Raw genomic sequence first — 7,633 nt, 5'->3', positions numbered from 1 at the left:
AAAGCCAGAACATGACAGATGCCCTTAGGAGGAGTGGCCTCACATGACTTCACAGCCTCCTCCGAGGCCCCACTTCTTAAATGTCCCATGACTTCTTATTGCAGCAATAGAGACCATCCTCCCAGCACATTAATCCTTGAGGGTCCCATGAAATACAGGAAGGTCACACTCCAGCTCGCAGTTTATGCTCAGTCAATCCCAGTTCATACCACTGGAGAGCCAGGGTGTACTGACTTAGACTCCTCCAGAGTCCATGTGTTGGAAACTAAATCCCAAATTCAACCATGTAGGATAGGGGGACCATCAGTGATCAGGTCGTGAGGGCTGCCGTCATGAATGGTTGGTTGTCATCACAGACATGGAATTGTTCTTTTGAGGGCAGCTTTGTTATACACATGAGTTTGGCCTCCTCTTTCTCTTTTACCTTACTGTGAGGCACAAAGGCTCTTGCCACATACCTGTGCCATGTTCTACAACATTTTATCCTCCAAAGACATGAGCCAACTGAACAGATTGTTTATAAATTACCTGATCTCAGGTATTCTGTTTTAGAACAGACAGTGGACTGAAACAATCTCCTATTCTGGCATGTGTGGCTTTGTGGGTCACTGGCCTTCACTAGGCCTCACTTTCCTGATCTGTGAAATGCAAGCATTGACCAGCCACTGGTGGAGGCTTTGTTCACTGCTCATAGACCATGCTACTGACACAGGGCCTCTGTGATGCAGAGGAGCTATGAAGGATTCAGTTGCCCACAGGACACCTGACTGTAGGACACAGAAGCTGGGTCATTCCCTGACCTTGTCCTTCTGGTGAGGGAGAAATGGGCAACGCACGTCAGGAAGCCTGCTGAGCACACGCTTGAGCCTGTCAGCATGGTGGATGCTGGAGATCCACAGGTGAGTGACAGCAGCCCTGCTCTGAAGAGCCTGTGGACTGCCTGACTCATGGTGTGGGTTAGCGTTGTCATGGAACACACGGGCCACACCAGAAAGGGGTGACTAGACAAGGGCTCAAGAAGCAGGGGCCCTGGAATTGTGAATGCTGACATGAGTGTTTACATGCACTCCAGAGACTGGAGGCAACAGGGAGCCACCAAAATCTTCTAAGCACTGAAGTGACAATCAGACCTGAGTTTGAGGAAGACCACTGTGGTAGCCTCTGTGAAGAGAGGTGCAGAGCTGATGTTGGAGGATTTCCCCTTTGAAATTCCATTCTCCATCATATCCCCTCCCCATCTCAACCAGTCTCTCTTTTATTTTGATGTCATGTTATTTTCCTCCTCTTATGATGGTCTTGTGTAGGTAGTATCAGGCACAATGGATATCCAGGCCATTTTATGTCTGGAGGGAGCATGTTGTAAGGAGTCCTATCCTTCCTTTGGCTCTTACATTAGACCCTGAGCCTTGGGAGGTGTGATTGAGATGTTACTCAGTACTCCAGTCACTTCTTTCCAGCACTATGATACCTTCTGAGTCATCCCAAGGTCACTGCCATCTGAAAAGAGAAGATTCTCTACCCAAAGTGAGAGTAGCGTTAATATAAGGGTATAAATATTAAGAGAAGTGCTTACTGGGCAGTTTGATAAGCATAGTATATACATTTTTCCAGACATCAGCAGATGTTACACCCCTAGGGCTCATGACTACCCCTGTTGTAGGTTTTCAGTATCAGGGATGTATTCCCTTCCATGGAGCGGGCTTCCAGTCCAATTGGAGGGCAGTTGGTTTCCACCATGACAGACATGCCACTATTGCACCCATTGGCTCATCTGGCCTGGCTGGCCAATTCTAAGGCTTGCAGTGTCCACTGTTGACTATCTTCACTGGTGGTATCTCTTTCTCCCATTGAACTACATGTAGAATAGCTTCTTCCAGCTTTCTGTCAGCTGGTCAACATGGAGGAGGTTATCAGCTCAGTTCCAGCAGGATTTCTCAGTGGCCTTGCAGCCCAAGTATGTGGAATCTTCAGCAATAGGGTCTTATCATCTATTCCTGGTGGGAAACCAAAGGCCTTGGCAGTGGCCTATAATGTTTTGGGGCATCAGGGACCTCCCTGGCCAACAACTCACTGGATGTATCTCATCCCTGGCACTGAAAATTTTCTAACAACGATCTATGGCTCCTGAGTGTTCCATTGTCTGAAACCGAAGGATTCCATATGATTTATTTGTATACTCTTAGATTTTGATTAGCCCTCCCTCCACCTTTCCTTTACTCAATCTCTTCCCCTGACCTCACTTTGGGCCTTTTCATCCCCGTTAATCTATTCTTCTACTTACATAGCTCTCAACTTTTTAACCGTGAAAGTTCTTTTTTAAAAAAAAATTATTTGTTTAGTTTTGTGTTTCTTTTTCACAGATGCAATGTTTCTCCTATCAGTCTGAGAATATAGTTAATATTTATTTATTTATTCATTTTCAAGGTAGGGTTCCACTCTAGCCCAGGCTGACCTGGAACTCACTCAGTAGTCTTAGGGTGGCCTTGAATTTACAGTGATCCTCCTACCTGTGTCTCCCAAGTGCTGTGATTAAAGACATGAACCACTAGCCCTAGCTTTTGGTTTGTTTTGTTTCTTTTCGAGGTAGGATCTCACTCTGACCTGTAATTTACTATGTAGTCTCAGGCTGGCTGTGAACTCACAGAGATCCTCCTACCTCTGCCTCCTGAATGCTGGCATTAAAAGCATGTGTCATCATGCCTGGCCAGTCTGAGAATATTATCTCTAAGTTTTAAAAAATATCTATTTATTTGCTTATTTGAAAGAGAGAGAATGAGAAAGAGGGCATAGGCATACCAGACTTCTTGTCTCTGCAAGCAAGCTCCAGATACATGTGCTAGTTTGTGCCTCTGGCTTTCTGTGGGTACTGGGGACTAGAACTCAGGCCAGCAGGTCTCACAAGTGAGCACTGTAACTGCTGAGCCATCTCCCAGTCCCCATTTTCAAGTTTCAATGGTGTTTTTCTGTGCTTCTTATGCTCTTCCTTTTCTGTTATGTGTTTCTTCCCTGTTGTTCATGTTGAGTCTTTCTTCAGAGGTAGGTGATCCCTGCCTATACCTTCTTATTTAAGGATAGTCACTGAAATGTTAGCCAGCAGTTCCTGCCAGTGCATGAGGCTGAGAGCCATGCAGCCCTCTCTGCTCTGTCATGCTTTGTAGGGCTAGGCCCAGATGTGGACATCTGTAGGTATTTTCTTTTGGCTGTTCAGTTTTTCCAATAGCAATCTTTTACAACATGTGTGCTTGGATGCACAAGCCTAACTTTTTATTTTTAATTTATTTTTATTTATTTATTTATTTTTTGATTTTTCAAGGTAGAGTCTCACTCCAGCCCAGGCTGACCTGGAATTCACTAGGTAGTCTCAGGGTGGCCTCGAACTCACAGCGATCCTCCTACCTCTGCCTCCCGATTAGGATTAAAGGCGTGCGCCACAATGCCTGTCTTTTATTTTTAAAAATTTATTATTTTTATTTATTTATTTGACTGAGAGAGACAGAGAGAGGGAGGGAGAGGGAGAGGGAATTGGCACTCAGGGCCTCAGCCACTGCAATTGAACTCCAGATACTTGTGCCACCTAGTGGGCATGTGTGACCTTGTGCATGCCTCACCTTTGTATGTCTGGCTAACGAGGGATCTGGAAAGTTGAACATGGAGAGTTGAACATGGGTTGTTAGGATTTGTAGGCAATCCCCTTAACTGCTAAGCCATCTCTCTAGCCCCAAGCTTTTGATATACCTGATAATTTTTCATAATATTTTCATTTATTTATTTGAGAGAGAGGTAGAACTCCAGACACATGTGCTACTTCATACATCTGCCTTTATGTATGTTCTGGAATTGAATGGGGGCTGTTAGGCTTTGCAAGCATGCATCTTAAATCACTGAGCCATGTCTCCAGCCTCAGATATGGTTTTTCTTTCTGTTTTTCACAGGATTTTAAAATTTTTATTTATTTGTGAGAGACAGAGGGAGAGAGAAAGAGGCAGATAGAGAAAGGGAGAATGGGCACACCAGGGCTATCAGCCACTGCAAATGAACTCCAGACACATGCACCACCTTGTGCATCTGGCTTTCGTGGGTACTGGGGAATCAAACCTGGGTTTTTTAGGCAAGCACCTTATCTACTAAGCAATCTCACCAGTCCCTGACAATTTTTTTTATTGGGTCACAGATATTGTGAATTTTATCTTATCAGGTGCTAGAGATATTGGCCTGTCTATAAATACTCCTGAACTTTGTCCTTTGGGACTTTTAAATTTGTAGATGTGACCAAAGCAGCACTTACTCTCCCTTTATATAGTGGCAAGACCATTTTGAGTACTTTACCCAATATCCAGTGAGTTACAAGGTTGATGGGAATAGGAACATGTCCTAGCTTTTTCCCCACCCTAAGAACAATCAGGATGAGAAAGACAGCAGCAGGCTGGGTCTATGAAAGCCCTCTTAAAGTGAAAGCTTTAAGTATTAGGAGAGCTAGAAGCATTGTGCCAACAAGGCATCGTGGGGTCCAGAGAGAGAGGAAGAGAGGCTCTGGTAAGCACAGCACAAAGTGAGCTGGTCCCTTTCCTGAGTCTGGGTGAGAGGAGAAAGTTCTACTTTATGTGACTCAGCCTACATGCTAGGAGCCATTAGACAAGGCCTAAGGCCAGAACTTCAGATGGCCTAGAGCTCCCCTGGGAGCAAAAGGCTGTTCTGCTACAGGGAGAAGGTTGCAGTGAGGCAGGAAGGCACATAGATAAGAGGGTAAAGTGATAACTCAAGCTCAGCTCTGAAAGGGGGTGCTCGTAAAGTGACTGTATGTGTTGTAACACAGCCTCCAGGAGAATGTCTTTAGCTCTTTCCAAAGTTCTCTCCTTCTTGTTCCTCTGCTCTCCAGAGGCCTTGGCCACCGCAAATGCCCAGCTCTGTCTCTGAAACTCTTGCTGCCCTGCTTCCAACCTAGAGAACATAGAACTCTCCAGACAGTGGAACGAGTGACGGACTTCCCATCTCTCAGGAATCACTGTGCCAGCTAGCCACCTCACCCCAAGATGAGAACTTGCAGGGAAGGAAGGCAGTAAATCTGCAGGAAAGGTTGAAACCACCTTCCCAGAAGACAGGAGGCCAGTCTCAGCCTTTGGGAAGTAAAACAAGCGTGTGGGAGCAGAGAGGCATGATGCCACTGGAAAAGTGACCATAACATTTATGATGTTTTTCTTACTAAAAAGCAACACTGTTTTTCTTATCAAAAAATTTAATCTGTTTGTTATTCAATCTCTTAAAAGGCCTGGGAGACATATTGCTAAGCAGGAGACCTATTGTGACAGTTTGAGGAAGACCAGCTAACTGGATGAGTCCCTAGTCCTTACCTCTTATCTTCCATGGCCTCCTGTGCCATTCAGCTGGAGTGTCCTGCGGCGCAGGGCATGGTGGGGGTGGGAGCCAGCTTGTTCTTACATACCCAGATCTGAGCCCTTTGAACACCAGCACTTCAGAAAGTTCACCTTCTTGATAGGGTTCTTTCTAAAATGGATGATATACTTCCCTGTCTTAGTAAGCATAACGAGTTAGCAACACCAGCCCCTACTAGTAACACACATGCGGAAGAGACAGAGAGAGAGAAATTTGGTTGGTACTGTTTTAAATGTGATTAATCCTCACAATACCCTCTGAGATAGAAACAAGTATTACTGATGAACAAACATATCCAAGGGATTAAGAATTTGTGAAAAGCATACCAAACACACTGCAAAATTTTGTCTTGTGGGCAATGCAAAGATATTACTAGGATGGCCAAATATTAGAACTGGGGAGATGGCTCGAATGGTAAGGTGCCTACCATGCAAGCATGAAGACCTGAATTTGGAGCCCAGTACTCATGTAGAAACCAGGAGTGATGCTTGTCCATAACCCCAGCACTTGGGGGACGGGAGCAGGCAGATCCCTGGGGTCTGATGCTTAGCAAATCTAGCCCAGTTGGTGAGCTCCAGATTTGCTGAAAGACCCAGTCTCAAAAAATAAGGTGGAGAGCCATTGAGGATGACACCTGACATCAACCCCTGGCCTCCACGTGCTCATGCATATAATTATATGTGTACCTACGTACACATGCACCCACTCACATGTCAACACAAATATGTACACATTCACACCACACATGTAGGCACAGAAAGACAAAATAAAATAAGATAAATAAACAGGTATTAGATCACATGTAGCCATGAATATAGACACACATATGGAAGGTCCTAGGGGGACGGACCTGAGGCCCCTCAAGGTTTGGTTCTATGTGAGCTCATTGAGGGGCTTGTGCTGGCAATACTTGTTTGTTCTACACGTGAGTCATAGGGAAAGGTTCTGCCAGAGAGGCCAGGAGAGATTGGTGAAGGCAGGGAGGAACAGGGAGCTGGGAACAAGGATGTAGGAAGGCATGGTACTGCTGGGAGAGGACATTGGGGTACAATGTTGGCAACCACGAAGAGCTTCCCCAGTGTGCAGGAGTGTAGCTGGACAGAGCTGTTCAGATGTGCATTCCCCTGTATTGACCTAACCCCATCCATCATGTGTTAACTGATGCATAATAAAGTGGGGCACATGGATAATAATATATATTCAAATTTGTTCATAAAGTGCTTATCAGACTGTCTGTAATGCTGTAAACAATAAGTGCTAGAATGTGGTCAACAAGAAACAGTTGCCTTTGGATACATAATCCATCTTGTCCACAAATTTGAATTTAGTCTCAAAGTTATACCGCTACAGGCTTCCAGGGAGGGCATTCGTTTTCTGAGAGGAGAGGAGCTGGTGACTCATCAAGCCTCAACCCTGCCTGCTAGGCAGCCTCACTGAGCAGAGCCTTGTCCAAACCAGAGATTTTGCAGGCAACACACTAAAGACCTCCTCTGTCAGCAATCCTGGAAGCCAGAAGGTCTTAGGCAAGGTCAGAAGTCTTGAGCTAAAGCCCCCTAAAGGCAGTGGCAGACTCGTCTAGAAGGACCTCTAGCCTGGCAATGCTGTGAGCAGTCCTGACTGCTATGGCTACACCTGGTCCTTGCTCCTTCTAGCTCTGGCCCAGCTGCAGATCCTGCTTTAGCACAGGTGAGAAGAATTCGCCTCTCAGAAGCCACACCTCCCCTACAGGACACCATGGGGTGAGCCAGTGTCACTGGAGTTGGTCCACATGCTGGAGCCTTTTCCTGGCACAGAAGTGGAACTGGGAGGATAGCAAGGGGAGCAGAATGCAGTGTCTCAAGTGCTTCCACTCTGCACCTCCCCTTGGTTAAGGACTTTGCAGTTCCACTGTGAATCCTTCACTCCAGACTCCCCTAGAAGAGGTGGAGCAAGGGTGGGAAACAGACACACTGAGCAGCCCAGGTGTTGGCCCAGGTGTTGGCTAGTCTGTTTCCCATGAGTCCTGAGGAGACTGATTAGATAAGGTTGCTTCAAGCCCTTGCCTCTGCCATTAGACATTTCCCCACTTGTGATGACCTATTACAGTCACCCTGGATCCTAAGCTCCTGATTGGGTGGAACTTTTTCAGTTTATAGATGATCTTGAATCCCTTTTGCCAAGTCTTGATTCTGCTCCTATGGTCCCAGAATCCCAATTCAACTTCGTCCATAATTCCACAAAGCATTCTAAATTTTGATACCTT

The sequence above is a fragment of the Jaculus jaculus genome, chromosome 19 (assembly GCF_020740685.1).
Source record: "Jaculus jaculus isolate mJacJac1 chromosome 19, mJacJac1.mat.Y.cur, whole genome shotgun sequence".
In the NCBI taxonomy this organism is placed as follows: Eukaryota; Metazoa; Chordata; class Mammalia; order Rodentia; family Dipodidae; genus Jaculus; species Jaculus jaculus.
The sequence above is the reverse complement of the archived record's forward strand: the minus strand, read 5'-3'. Positions refer to the sequence as shown.